A 16,408-nucleotide genomic window follows, 5' to 3' on the forward strand; every position below is an offset into this window, starting at 1 on the left:
GCTGAAGTTCCAAGAAGCAAGCACTGGTAAATCCAATTTAGTTTGAAATAAGATGTATTATATCAAGATAAGTGAACTGGCTTAGGGTTAGTGGAAAATATTCCAGAGGCCATGTGTTATCTCACAAGAGAAGACTTGTTTCAAAGCCCTGTGGGAAAATGCACTGATGCGTACAAGAGAAGAAAAAGAAGAGAACTAGATTTCCATGAACTGGTTGCACCAGAGGTTTTCAAAGTCTGCAGTTCCATCACCCTCTGTAATGATAAATGAATGTCTGCAGCCCCGTTCAGGAATAAAGTGAAATAATGAAGAAATCAAACTGCTGGGATTGATTTTGGTTGATATTTAGACCCATGGGTTTGGTTGTCTCTCAAAACCCAACAGAAGGCAGTCCCATTTTGTTTGCATATGCCTAATTAACTTTTAAAAATGTGACTCCCCCTCTAAGTTACTTGCAAGCCTGTTAAGTCACATTTCAAGATGTCCTTGGTTAAACTATATACTTAAAGCATCAGGTGGAGAAACATTGATGCACTGACCTTTGGGACAGATGGACAGATAGACAGAAAGACGTATAGATGCAGACAGAATGAGAGGGAGATAGAGAAGAGGGAAGAAAGAAAAAGCATCTTTCTGAAATGTCCATTTAGAATTCTTCACTGCATGAACCATTACCCCATGCATAAAGAAGATGTCCAATAAAGCCAGTCAAAAACGTTAGATAAGTGGTTGCAGCAAGCAGTTCAACACAAGGTAAGTTTTCCTATGTCTTTCTTTCCAGGCCACTAAAGAGCATCGACATTGATCTGTTTGGCCTGAATTAGGTGCAGCTCACACTATGGCTTCATTTAAGCAACTTAATCAGGTCAGTTTAAGAGTCCAATATGTGGTGTGACCCAGTGACCCAGCCTGTACGGGGTCCTGGGAGGGGCAGTTTCAACTCAGAACCATACTGGGACAGTGGTGAGTCTAATTACCCTCCTCCAGGCAGCTATGATGTGAGAAGCGGAAGGCCTGGTCCGCGGTGGGTTTTCAGGTTCACACAAGCATCAAATCAGTGCCTCTGCTTCAATTTCCCCTATCATATTACTCGAGTTACTGGGTCTTGTTCTCTTTGCATATGATCATTTAACATGGCAACCTTCTTTAAAAAAAAAAAAAAGTCTGGAATTTCCCCTGGTTCTCCTTGTCTGCCTCTGAGTCAAGCAGTGGGTACGTGCTGGATATAAGCTCTGTGGAAAGATGTATGGGAGGGATCTTTATTTTTCCTTACTACAGAATTTTGTTTATTTTCCCTGGACGAGGTGTTGGCATGGCAGGGACTGTTACACTAACTCTCAGGGGATATTCTCCAGCTCTTCAGAAGAGAAACAAGTCTCTGCTCAGATTAACAGAAAAGTTCAAATCAACAGTGACACTATACCTTGAAATGGGATGACATACATGAGGTGCTGGAAATCTACAAGTGGAGCATCTAATTTTTATTTTATATCTCTGTTTTAAAGATGCTTTTCCCAACCTGGTGTCCTTGGAAGAAACTGAACATCAGCTCCCACCATCTTCAGTCAGCAGAGCCATGGAGTTCTCAACTCATCCATTGCATGCCAAGAGATGTATATTTAGGCAAATGTTGCACCCCAAAATGTGTACATTAGGGAGAGCTGAAGTTTGCAGAAACTGGATGTGACAAAACTGTTATCAAAGACATGCAAACTGGAAATCGACTGATACAGGCTGATCTGCATGTCCTTGTGCATGTAAGGGTATAAACCTGACAGGCTCTCCCCAAGGAGACTTTAGCCACATTTAATAATAATGGGTACATTTAATAATAATGGGTATCCTTTTGTGCATCTATATGACCTTTTCCCCATACCTCCAGTTAGTCGTATGTTGTCATCTAGGAAGTGAGGCATATCTGTCTGTATATGACAATCTCTTTAAACTCACATATTGAATGTCCAAAGAGGGCTATACAGTAGACTTTAATCTTAATCAGTTACAACTAATGTTCATATTCTTAATGTGATTTTGCCAACTGCTCTTCATAAGATGAACTTTCTCAAACAGCCAGCTTCCTATAGTGACTGTGCTAGGCAGAGAGGAAGGGAATTAATTCAAGATCATGCCACATTCATGGAATGCTAAAGCAGTATTCTAGCCTAGCTAAGGAGACCTACTGTTAAATGCATTCAGCTACGTTCAGGAGATAACAACATAACAAGACTCATATACATCACTGGTTAATCTGGTGGGGCTGGTGATTTCTTTAAGCTGCCATCCTGGCATGTACCATTAAGCTCTGTTTGAGAAAGTCTGCAGACCAGTCAGGCCTAATTAGCTAGGAAAGCATTATCCACTTACAGACCATCTTCTTCCCAGCAGTTTTCAGGACTCCGCATTCTGTACTTGGAGACAGGCAAAATTAAAGTACTGTACTTTAATGTATTTTACTATAATGTCCACCCTTTAGTCATAGAGATTGGCTATGTAAGGTTATGAAGGTGATTTTGGGCTAGAGCTCTGCTCACTGTCTAGATTATATACTAACAGAAGGATCTCCAACTTTTGTTATTGGAGAACTTCGATGTCCATGCCAAGGTTGTCTTAGGAGGGAATTTTCCCTATTTCTGGAATACTGGGAATGATAGTTCTGATATACCTGGATGGCACCAGGTTGGGGAAACCAGACGTATAGCACAGCACATGCGTGAATGGTGATTATGTAATGAATCAAGCTGTATTACAAGTCCATTAGAAAATCTCATCAGCAACTTGAGAAATAACTCCTGGTACTTCTGGAAGATCAAATCACCTCCTCTTCCTCATACCATCCATTTGGAACTTATGAGAAATACTATTAAAACAGAAAGAAAATTCATCTGAATGCTTTGCATTTGTTGTTGTTTATTCGTTCAGTCGCTTCCGACTCTTCGCGACTTCATGGACCAGCCCACGCCAGAGCTTCCTGTCGGCCGTCAACACCCCCAGCCCCCAGGGACGAGTCCATCACCTCTAGAATATCATCCATCCACCTTGCCCTTGGTCGGCCCCTCTTCCTTTTGCCCTCCACTCTCCCTAGCATCAGCATCTTCTCCAGGGTCTCCTGTCTTCCATTATGTGGCCAAAGTACTTCAGCTTTACCTTTAATATCATTCCCTCAAGTGAGCAGTCTGGCTTGATTTCCTGGAGGATGGATTGGTTTGATCTTCTTGCAGTCCAAGGCACTCTCAGAATTTTCCTCCAACACCACAGTTCAAAAGCATCGATCTTCCTTCTCTCAGCCTTCCTTATGGTCCAGCTCTCGCAGCCATATGTTACTACGGGGAACACCATTGCTTTAACTATGCGGACCTTTGTTGTCAGTGTGATGTCTCTGTTCTTAACTATTTTATCAAGATTTGTCATTGCTCTCCTCGCAAGGATTAAGCGTCTTCTGATTTCCTGACTGCAGTCAGCATCTGCAGTAATCTTCACTCCGAGAAATACAAAGTCTTTCACTGCTTCTACATTTTCTCCCTCTATTTGACAGTTATCAATCAAGCTGGCTGCCATAATCTTGGTTTTTTTGAGGTTTAGCTGCAAGCCAGCTTTTGCACTTCTTTCACCTTCATCATAAGGCTCCTCAGTTCCTCTTTGCTTTCAGCCATCAAAGTGGTATCATCTGCATATCTGAGATTGTTAATGTTTCTTCCAGCGGTTTTAACTCCAGCCTTGGATTCCTCAAGCCCAGCATGTCGCATGATGTGTTCTGCGTACAAGTTGAATAGGTAGGGTGAGAGTATACAGCCCTGCCGTACTCCTTTCCCAATCTTAAACCAGTCCGTTGTTCCGTGGTCTGTTCTTACTGTTGCTACTTGGTGGTTATACAGATTCTTCAGGAGGCAGACAAGATGACTTGGTATCCCCATACCACTAAGGACTTGCCACAATTTGTTATGGTCCACACAGTCAAAGGCTTTAGAATAGTCAAGAAAACAGAAATAGATTTTTTTTCTGAAACTCCCTGGCTTTTTCCATTATCCAGCGGATATTGGCAATTTGGTCCCTAGTTCCTCTGCCTTTTCTAAACCCAGCTTGTACATCTGGCAATTCTCGCTCCATGAATTGCTGAAGTCTACCTTGCAGGATCTTGAGCATTACCTTGCTGGCATATGAAATGAGTGCCACTGTTCGATAGTTTGAACATTCTTTAGTGTTTCCCTTTTTCAGTATGGGATATAAGTTGAATTTTTCCAGTCTGATGGCCATTCCTGTGTTTTCCAGATTTGCTGGCATATAGCATGCATTACCTTGACAGCATCATCTTGCAAGATTTTGAACAGTTCAGCTGGGATGCCGTCATCTCCTGCTGCCTTGTTATTAGCAATGCTTCTTAAGGCCCATTCAACCTCACTCTTCAGGATGTCTGGCTCTAGCTCACTGACCACACTGTCAAAGCTATCCCCGATATTGTTATCCTTCCTATACAGGTCTTCCGTATATTCTTGCCACCTTTTCTTGATCTCTATGTCCTGCTTCATTTTGTTCTCCTAGGCCATGCTTACCTGTAATTCCAGGTGTCATTTGACTGCCCACCTTAGCATTCCAGTCTCCCCTGATGAAAAGAACATCTCTTTTAGGCATGTTGTCCAGTAGGTGCTGCAGATCCTCATAGAACTGCTCTACTTCAGCTTCTTCAGCATCTGTGGTTGGGGCGTATATTTGGATCACTGTGATGTTAGATGGCTTGCCCTGAATTCGAATTGAGATCATTCTGTCGTTTTTTGGGTTGTATCCAAGCACTGCTTTAGCCACTTTACTATTAATTATGAAGGCTACTCCATTTCTTCTGTGGTCCTCTTGTCCACAGTAGTAGATCTGGTGGTCCTTTGATGTGAAGTGGCCCATTCCAGTCCATTTCAGTTCACTGACACCCAGAATGTCTATCTTTAATCTTGACATCTCACCAATAACCACATCCAATTTGCCCTGGCTCATAGATCTGACATTCCAGGTTCCAATGGTGTGTTGATCCTTAGACAATCGGATTCACCGTTCACCACCAGCACCATCGGCTGTTAGCCGTCCTTTCGGCTTTGAGCTAGCTGCGTCATCACGTCTGGGGCTAGTTGAGCTCATCCTCTGTTCCTCCCCAGTAGCATTTTGACCATCTTCCGACCTGGGGGTCTCATCTTCCGATGGTATACCGACATATCTCTGGTTGTACTGATCCATTGAGTTTTCAGGGCAAGAATACTGGGGTGGGTTGCCATTACCTTCCCCAGGGATCGCATTTAGTCTGACCTCTCTGTCATGACCTTCCCGTCTTGGGTGGCCCTTCACGGTTTAGCTCATGGCATCATTGAGGTGCTCAAGCTCCAGCACCACGACAAGGTAACGATCCTTTGCTGAAGTTTGCATTTGTAACCATATATTATATATTTCAACTGTGATCTTTTCTTCTCAAATGCCATTCATATTTTACAAAAACTGGGCACTAGAAGCATTTCCAGATAACCTATGAATCCTATGTCAAGAATGGGCAAGCTTTTGGTGCCTGGGAGGCTCCAACTTGCAGGCAGCTGAGGACCAGAATGGACTGGCAATCACACAAAATGGCTGGCGAACATCTGAGTATGACTGTAGGCAGAATTTTGCAGTTGGGGAACAGTTGGGGGTAGTGCTGCTCTGAGAAGGGGATTTTGATCTTGTTTAATCTGAGAACTCAGTACGATTCTGTAGTAATCACTATCGATTCTTTTTTTCCTGTAGTAAGTATTGTATTGTTTATCTCTCTTTTTTCTATTCCTTATGTGGGTTACCATAGAACTGAGCAAGAAGATTAAGGTGCGGCTTCACAACAGAGTTCCCAAGCACCTCGAAGGACTTGATCTGAAGGCCTAAATACTTAATGGTTCTTTTGTAGATTAGTGATCTAGCCTTATTCAGAAGTGACTTGCAAGTCAACAACCAAGTCTAGACATTTTATGGAATTAGGGCTTTAGCTCTGACAACTACCAGTTTTAAAAAAAAGGCCAACACTGACATAGCACATAGCTGTGCCCATTTTCTGCAACATGTATTTTTCTCATCTGGTTTATGCTATATGAAAGAACACTTCAAAATGAAAGCAGCTATTCTGAAGACTCCACAGCTACTCAGATCTCCTTGGACAAAAAGCATAACAAGAAACAGCTTAAGGATGACAAACAACGTATTTCCTTCATCATTAGCTTCTGGAGCTCTCTTTCATCTTACAGGATTTACTGTAACAGACATCTAAGTCTTCAGTCATAGCAGACCCAAATTCAACAAGCAGCCTACCTAGAAATGGGAAGAGACTTGAGCATATGCACAAATCGTACCCTGCATTTATTGATCTGACACAGTTTCTAACCTGCCCCAGTCCTGATGGGTTCCAGGTAGCAATAAACAACCACATTAATAATAACAACAAACAAACAATTATTCATTTCCTATAATATCCTACGATGACACCTCTTAGCTAACTCTAACCAAAGACGTGGTGGAATAGGGCTCCTTTAACTTGCTTCTAGAATGAAAGACTGTTGGGGCTACATACACCTCCAGGGAAGGGAAGAACTCCACAAAGTAGGGGGTATCCCAGGGAAGCCCATGGTTCCTGCCTTCTCAGATCCCAGACTTTCTGAGTGAAGGAGAAGGTCTACAGGAGGCTCTTCTCACATCCACTAGTACACAGCTAAAGGCAGAAAGTTCTAATTCCAGGACTGTCAGTCACACAGAGGCGAGAAGTGTTTCTTCCCACCTAAGCAAATAATGTAGAAGCCTCTGTCCGACCGTCCTGCTCAAAATGGGCAAGTCAGGACTGGCTGTGCAGGCAAAGATGCGGACAGAGTTTGCATATGTATCAAGGTCCCTTCCCCCACTTGTAGCTGGTCTTATTAGGGAAGAATGAAAGTCGATCATGGTGTACCAACAAAGAGTTCTCACCTTCCAGCTGAATGATTTAATGTGTTAGCAGACTATACTGTGTATTTTCAGCAAAAAATCAGAATCACAGAGCTGGAAGGGCCCATCGTGCCATCCACCCAGGAATCCAAATTAAAGCATTGCCAACAGATAGCCGTCCCATCCCACCTCTGCTCAACAATCCAATGAAGAGGAGCCCACCACCTCTCTGGAGGAATGGTCTAACTTTTCTTCTCTAGCATTCAGCCAGAAGGTGCTTTCCTGTAACTTAAGACCCATATGCAAGGTTCTGTTTTCTAGAATGATAGAGATCAGGTATTTATTTATTAGATTTATCTCTTGCCATTCATTCAGGAGCACACATGGCATTTTCCCTCCTCCTATTTTCCCCACAACAGTCTTGTAAGAGTAGGTTGGATTGAGAAAGAGCAACCTGTACAAAGGCACTTAGCAAGCGTCCATTGCTGAGGGTGGATTTAAACCTAGGTCCCCTTGCTCCTAATCCAACACCTTAGACCAGTGCTTCTTAACCTTAGCAACTTTAAGATGCTAAGCTATGCCGGCTGGGGAGTTCTGGGAGTTGGTCTAGACATGTTATGTTGTTAAGGTTGAGAAACACTGCCTTAGCCACTATGCCACATGGACTCTCTTCTATAAGACATCCCTGCCAGCATATGACAAAAGTTCTCTCATATGATTCTCACATTCTATTGTGATTTATTATCTTTAGGTTGCTTGTTGAGCTATTTTTTAGGATATTTTACTTGTTGACTTACTGAACTGATGTTTTGTCGAGTAGATACTGTATTTATAGTTTTATAACATTGTTATTGCTATTAGAAACCAAGCTTTGGGTACCAACATCAGCATCCTTGGATCAAAGAAACAGCCATTAAAACTGAATAAGCAAGCATTTTGAAAAAAAAGAAAGAAAAAGTCCCTATAATCTCAGTACAGGCATTCCAGCAATTTAGTAAACATGAAAAAGAGACAATGCTGCCACCTGCTGCCACAATTAGGAATTTGCCTCAGCAGAGCAAAACTTCCATGCACTGAGGATCAGTGTTGATTTTACAAGAAAAAGGAGTAAAGAAAATAAAACAGTCATGCTAAATCAGGCCACAGCCATGATTCAGTACCCTTTTCCCCTGTGGCAAAACTGATGTCTTTTTGAAAATTACTTTCATTTATTTATCTTAACACATTTTACAGAAAAAAATAGTAAAAGAATACAAAGCCAGTTTGGCCTAGTGGTTAAAGCTCCAGGCTAGAAACTAGGAGACTGTGAGTTCTCAGTATGTGAAAAACTACAAAAAATACAGCTGTGCTAGTTAACAAAAAATGAAACAACCCCCCACCAGAAAACTATAAATATAAGTTGCATATGAATCAAATGTCAGACAAATTTCTAAATCTGTATTTTTAAAGAGTTTTAAAAAATAATGATTCTCTCTGGCAAAACTGTATCAACGGGAAATCAGCAAACAGGCCATGAACACAGAAAGATCTCCTGCACATGTTGCCCGATAACAGATATTGTGAAATATTCTACATCTGATACTGTGAACCAGTGTTTCTCAACCTTGTCAACTTTAAGAGGCATGGACTTCAACTCCCAGAAACCAGCATGCTGGCTGAGGAATTCTGGGACCTGAAGTTAACAAGGCTGAGAAACACTGCTGTAGGCAGTGTCTAGCATCCCTGCTGACCTTCTGCTTCAGGAATTTGCCTAAATTTGTTTAAAGCCCTCTGGATTAGCGGTCTTCAGTCTCTTGCCCGCAAACTCTGCTTCTTCTTTGTATCTGTTCCGGATCTTCCATCTTACAAGTCCAGGGAATTATCTCAATTTCTAGCCTTAGGAGAGAGGGAAAAGGCGGTTCTCTAAACTGCTGTCATGTTCACCGTTTCACGTTCTGTTAACATCATAACGTTTCACATGTCATGCCTCTGATCCGTGTATTGCAGGCTTGCAAGCTTATTGGTATTTTTCCGTTTCACTTTGTTTTATTTTGCTGCTTAGGAATGTATGTTTGGGTTTGTAACTCTGTTCAAGGTTACTTTCTCAGGCCGACGTGGGTAACGGTTGCTAGCACCTGGGGGGGGGGGGTTGCTAAGAGGGGGTAAGGGCGGAACTGGTTTGAAAGCAAGGGTTTTAGTTTGTATTCCGCGCGCTTTTGCTCATTCTCAGCTTTCTCTGTATTTGCACACTATTCTTATAATAAATCAGTTATCTTGAAGCTCTGGCTTGTGAGACTGAGTATTTTGGAGTAGGCAACCATTACAACTGCTCCCGCAATGGAAAACCCAACACCCACCTCATGGCTGCATCTTAAGTGACAAACAAATGTTCTTTATGCAACCAGTCATTTTTAAACACCTTAAAAAGTTTAAACAGCTTGCATATTTTAAACACATTATGATTCAACGACATACAAACGGCTGTTTTTATTGATGTTCTTGTTGCTCTGATTGTATGGCTTTCCTTTTTATTTTAAGTTTTTTAATTTTTTCCCCAATATCCTCATCAGCTTCTTTGGAGATTAAAAACAAGAGAAAGAGATGAAAGTAAAAAACATTGCAAGGAATTCAGTGGAGGAATTCAGTGTTGCAGAGGTACATGGGGAAAGGGGTTTATGTCACACTTGATAGCAATAACACAGGCCCTGTCCCATAGTCCCTGATCCCCATGCTGATTGCTCCAAAACAGTCATCAAAACCGTGAGTGGTAGCAAATCCTCAAACTGAGGGGAGACCCCTTTTTTCCAATCCCAAACTACATGGAAGCCCTTGGATTAGGACTAGTTTTATGTGATGTAATTCTGGTTTTGTTCTGTGTATATCTTGAAGCATGCATGTGGGAAGCTGCATCAGCTGCTTTGCTACAGGATGTCATATTTTCCTTCCTTCCTTTCACAAATGTGTATGGCCATCCATTTTAGCCAATATATTCTGGCAGCAAACAGAAACATAAAAACATAATGAAAAGACAAAAAAGCAGTTACAAGCCTAGTCAAGGCCCTTAAAAATATCTCTAACAGTATAAAACAAAGGACACATGTGTTGGGTTCTGCTAACACCCCAGCATCTGGAGGAAAAGCCAAGTCCTCAAGGCCTTCTGGAAGGCCAACAGGGAAGGCCATTGGACTACATTTAAAGGGATCCCTAGATGAAATGGATTATCTGGACTTTTTCCAGTCAGGAACAGACTTGGATGTGAAATTGAAACTACATCAGTCACTCTTATCAGGGATCTCTTATGGGACTGGGATAGGAGGCATGTGAATCTCCTGCTCCGAAATCTCATTCTCCTGATGATCTTGGAGACTACCCCTCTGGGATGGATGGAAGGCCGGGAAATGGGAGACACTGTTTTGTAGTGCTGCTTCTTCCTGAGCAGGTGGGGAGGGGAGAAGTCAGGCCCTTGGGAATGCTGGCTAGGGAATTCTGGGAGTTGAAGTCCATAGATCTTAAAGTTGCTGAGATTAAGAAACACTGGTAAACATGAAGGCATTGGGAGAGCTCATCTGCCAGCATGGAAGAGTCATCATGATGCTGATGATACCCTACTATATATTTTCAACCTGGGCCAAGCAGATGTGGTAGAGACCTGACCCAGTACCTGGAGGCCCCGTTCTGGATGGGGCGAAACTGACTTAAAAAACTGTTTAAGTTACTGACTTAAATTCCAGCAAGAAGGATTTGTTTGCTTTGTTTTACAAGTCTAGACCACAGCCTGTGCCTTCTCTGGTAGAATCTCATCCTGATACTAACCAGGCCAGATCCAGTTTTCTTTAGAACCTAGACAAGGTTGATTAGGTACTGCTGTTGCCTGTGATAGTTTCCTCTCTAAGGTGTCTCTTTTGTCTTTCTAGGTACAGGTAGTCCTTGATTAGTGATTGCCTCGTTTAGTGACCATTTGCACTTATGATGGTGATGAAAAAGTAACCTTTGTGACCAATCCTCACATTTATCGCCTTTGCACCTTTCCTTCAGCAAAGGAAAGCTGAAGTAAGATCATAAGCACAGTCATGGTTTCACTTGGCATCCGCTTCACTTAACAACCAAGTTGCCATTCCCAATTTTGGTCGCTAAACAAGGACCACCTGTATTGCCCTTTCTGGCCTCTAGGTGGAGCTATCCCCCTTTAGTAACTCTGTTCAGCTGAGATTATTGTGGGACAACTTTTGCAACATGCAAAATGCAAAAATGTAATTAGAGAGAAAGTAATTTCTCTTCTGCCATGTCGATTTATGCTGGGGTTCTCCATAGGAAACCAGTGCTTTTCCTTTTCCCAAGAATACTGTCTGCCAGGTTGAAGGCCCTGTTTCATAGCCCAAGCACCAGGCTAAGGTACCATTTTTTCTAAATTGTCAGTGCTTCATTGAGCAGAATAATTGTTCCTTTTTCCCTTTTATAGCTACAATTGTTCCAAGTCCTTTTAAGAATCTCACCATTTGTAGCAACCAATGTTCACATGGCAGTCAGAACAACTGTCACCTATGTTTGGTGGCTTTCTGAATTCTCCGTCATGGTTTTGCTTAGGAAACCATAAAAAGAAAAAAAGAAAATGAACAAGCTGGAGGTAGGCTTACTGATGAGAAATGAGATTCAACCCAGAAGGAAGGATTAAGCAATAGGGTGAGTCTCTATTGAGTAGACTTTCTGTGTGGGTGGGTGGATGGGTGAGCATGCGTTCACACCTTTGAGTCAGTGTTGAATTCTGGGGACTGCCTTGACAATTCCCTGCAGTTTTCTTGGCAAGGTTTTTCAGGAGTGGTTTGCCATTGCCTCCTTCCTAGGGCTGTGAGGAAGTGACTGGCCCAAGGTCACCCAGCTGGCTTCGTGTCCAAGGCAGGACTAGAACTCATGATCTCCCAGTTTCTAGCTTCGTGCCCTAACCACTGCACCAAACTGGCTCTCATTTAATAGGCACTGTGCCTTTAAGACTGCCAACCTGCAGTAAGCAGAGAACTCCACAGGCAACTCTGGGGCAGGCGGCCAGTTTAGTGTGTGTGCGCACATGCATGTGTGCATGTGTGCGCAGGGAAGGGAACAAAATTATATGTTAGTTCCATAGCATAAGCCCCCACATTAAAGACAACCTTCTAATAGGTTTGGCTCTGGAATACCCATGATTCTATGTCATTCTTAAAGTTGTTTTGTTTACCTGTTTGCATTTGTATAAGAATATTTGAATAATCTTAGTAGTACATCTGATCATCTATTTACAGCCATAAAGATGGCTTTTATTTTATTTGGATTTCCCAGTCCAGGGATTGAACATTGATCCACTAGTTTGATCCAAGTTGGGGGGGGGAGGGGGGATTGCAAAGCACCAGTTTCAGTTTCTTTAAAATAAAATGCAAAGGTGAGTCCATGTAGAAAACACATTCTCAACAAGCCTCTAGCTTAAGATGGTTGATTGAAGACATAACAATTGGTTGTGTTCATACTTCGCACTAAGCCATAAACTGTTGTTTGGCGACCACAATGACTGGGTTCACGCAACAGGCTAAGCCAGTATTAATAGTCAGTGGTAATATTGGTCATTGCAAAAGGAGCATTAAAGATGAGAGGAAGTTTCTTACATCCTTCCGCTGAAACAGCAAAGTGTACATAAAACAATGAACAAGAATATGAAGTTGCAGAAGACCAAATATTGGACAATATTGGACAATATTTAAATTTTAATAAGTATTGACCAAATACAGGACAAGGTTCTTGATGAGGGCATTGGTTTAGAATTCAGCACTGGTGCTTTAGTCATGCCAAACTGCATCCTGTAAATATTTCCAGCCAACATGGCCAAGAGAATTTGGCATCTCAACTTCTGCTGTAGGAGACGGAAAGAATGAATTTATCATCAAGTCAAAGGTAGGAAGAAGCGGCTTTCTAAGGGTTTGAACTCTTTCAAAGCAAGGAGCAGGTGAAGCTTTCCCACTTTTCAGTAGACACAGTTCCAGAGATCATAGAAGGAGAAAAAGGATCCACAAACACCCTTGAAGTAGTTCAATATTGGAAGGTGGAAAAATGTGAACTAAAAAAAAACAATAGGTTAAACCTTGGAACAACAAGGAAGGTGAATTAGAAACTAAGATAATGTAAGTTATACGAGGCAATTATATAACAGTTACATACCCCAGTCTGTAAAATTTATACCGCTACTAGTTCTGTTTGTCACCACCTTCTCATTTAACACCTAACAGCGCATGTGCTATGTGGACAACCAAGGAACTCTTGGATTAACTGTACTGTAATGGCAATTATAAAAGCCCACTCTTACAAGCGAGAAGCTGGTCAGGAACACAGCCCAGAATGTTTACCACACTGCAATAGACTGTGGTTCTCGTGCAATTTAATGCAAAATTCAGCTCAGCCATCAGCACAGGAATGTCTAATGTAGCAGCACAGGAATATCACCCTGGGGCAGGAGAGTTACCTGAATCTTTTTGTGACTGGATCCTCTGGTTGCCCTGCTTGCTGATCATGATGAAGGGAGATCCCAATCTTTTATGCAAGGTCTAGTCATGCAGATCTGAAAAGACACGTTCTGGCTTTGCATTAGACACTAGACTGGGACATCTTGCACTTCAGTATATGGCAGGCAGTTTGTACATTGTGGGACTCAGCCACTATCCTAGCACATTGTGTAACTTGCCATAATATGGTCTTGTCATGTGAACACAACACCTTTAAGATAACCTGAGATTAGTATATAGTATTTTTGCATTAACTTGGGTTTAGGGCTTACCTAATGAAGCATTTTCTGATGTCCTTTTTGGGGAAAAATTAAAGCCAAAAGGATGCCACCAAAAAGACTGACAGACAATATTTTATCTTCAAAAGCTCAAGAATTTTATTCTTGGAAGCATTCTTCTCTACCTGTCCAATACACAACAGCACTGCCTTTGCTTTTTATCTAAATTGCTCAACATCCTCTGTATGAATGGCTGAGGGGTGAATAAAGAATGGATAATCCATTGAGCTAAAACAAGATGTTATTTATTCTGGCCCTGTACCAAAGATTTGGGGTCAGCTTGATGGGGAACAACTCAGGCCCACCCTCCTGCAGAAGGACCTCCACGTTCCTAAGAGTCTTCTTGATATGCTCAACTTCTCTTGTCTCTTGCTACCTGAGAAGCAGTTAGGGAAAGGAGCACTAACTTCCATGTTGCTTTTCTCCCCTCTCTCTGAAGTTAGTAAGAGAAAATATGAAAGTAGAGAGCACCTTGAAGTCTAAAATCCAGAACTGGTACCGTATCAATTCAAAACTACAGTATATTGATCTTTCACAAAATGTTAACACCGTGGAGACTTTCCAGTTGAGGATTTCAATCACTGTATTATTCTTTTCCCACAGAGAATATTTTCTTCTCTCTCTACCCCCCTCACCCCACCCCTGCAGTCAACAGTCTGTGACTACTGATCACACGGTAGTCAACTTTACATTGTTTGGGGGGCAACAGGGGGACAGTTGGTTATATCCTCTGGGGGGAGATCGGCGGTGGCAAAATTTGATGAATGAATGAATGAATTAATTAATTAATTAAACAAACAAACAAACAAACAAACAAACCACTATTAACAGGCTCACTGGGTGGATTTCAGTGTCTTGGCTGTCAAGCAACGACACTTGCAATCAATTACACCAGAAGTAAAATGAACAATAGGAAGAGAAAAATCACACATTCAAGACTTAGATATTTCAATTACATTTTAATTGAGTCTTTCTGTGTATAGTACATCGGCTTCTGAGAACCATACCAAAAATTGACTAGTTCTCTGTTGATTCTGTGTGTTCTTTAAATATTGATCAGTTATTGAACAAAATGCACAGGTTGTTTTTCCTCAATAAAAGATGAATTCCCTCACCCCCATTTGGGTAAAAGACCATTCATGACTCTGTAATGAAAATGTATTGCAAGGTAATTTGATTGCAGTCCTGAACAGACATTTAAAATACAAGAAATTGGAAGGATTGGGAGAAATCAGTCCCAAATCAAGTATTTTAATTGGAAAAGAATTATAGCATTATATGATGTCTCACTTCCTCAATGGCTGTAAAATCAGAAACCACACCAGGTATCAACATACTCTCTCAGCACTTCAACAAGTATCAGTTTTGTTCAAGTCCAGTTACTTTGGAATCAGTTCACTCATTTAACTGTCATTTTAAATATGCAATGGGTACAGACTATAAACGTCCAATACACTGCAAATTGTTACTCAATGGAGCAACAGCATTCTTTGAATGTTGAATGGTGGGAGGATTTTTCACAAAATATAGGAAAAGTACCATTACAAGTCCAGCTTTCTAAATCTGATACAGAATTTTTGTTCCCTAAAGAATTGCATTCAGAAATGAGAATACCCAGGAAAAGGAATACTGTATGCTTTATATTCTTTAGCCATTAATTTAAAAGCGAAGAATGCTGAAGATTGATAAATAATTCAGTTTGTAAGAATCTGGTGAGCATAACAAATAAACCTTTAGAATGCCCTAATTCTATTTTATTGGTACACATTTCAGTTCTACTCTTCCTCCACCCAAACATTACAATTCACAGAATTCACAGAATTCATTAAGTAAATAATTTACTCAGCAGAACATTTATTTAAAAGGGGCGGAGGGGGGAGCTGAGGAAGCAGTTCAGCCCAACTCTTTCCTGAATTTGATCACTTGTACATTTTTTTACTTACAGTATTATTGCTTGATCAGGTCCCATCTAGATTGAAACAATGGCTTCAGAGTTGGCTTTGGGGCAGCTCCATTTACTTTATTAGCTGTACAGTAAGATTACTTTTCACAGGGAATTTGCTAGCCTTTTACATGGGAAATAGCCACATTGATTTGAATGGAATTTAACTTCCATATATGTATATGTTTGTGTGCATATGCAACCACACATTCACAAGTTTTATACTCAGTGACCTGCCCTTTAAGGGTTCCAGCTACTTCACAAGTGCTTGAATGTTGCAATGAAAGAACATTTCACGATTATAGTCAGTCCAGATGACTTCAATATTTCAATGTGCTCCCAAGGCAGCACATACATATAAATGGAACTGTGGAGGGATACAAAATCACATTCCTAATAAATCAATATAAACACTGAAGACTTGCACTGCATCTGCAAAACTTCCATACCCTTAAAATGTAGGGCATGCCTTTCTTCTCTGCTGAAATCATAAATTAATATAAACAGTACTTCAATGAACATTTGGATCATCCAAGCCTTTTGTCACATTTCACCATGCAAAGTCATGTATATTAAGAGATGAAGCTCACTTTAGTTCTCACTCTATGAAATTTTGCTCTGTGCCATTTTTCCTACATATTTGAAATAAATATTGATTGCTATCTACATTCCAATTAACCAGGTATTATGCCAGATCACATGAAGTCACTGCATAAACCTAGAAGTGGCCAATGCATTCCATGAGACAGAATTTCCTGACTTCATATTTTAGTTTT

This window comes from Candoia aspera, chromosome 2, assembly GCF_035149785.1.
Source record: "Candoia aspera isolate rCanAsp1 chromosome 2, rCanAsp1.hap2, whole genome shotgun sequence".
Lineage (NCBI taxonomy): Eukaryota > Metazoa > Chordata > Lepidosauria > Squamata > Boidae > Candoia > Candoia aspera.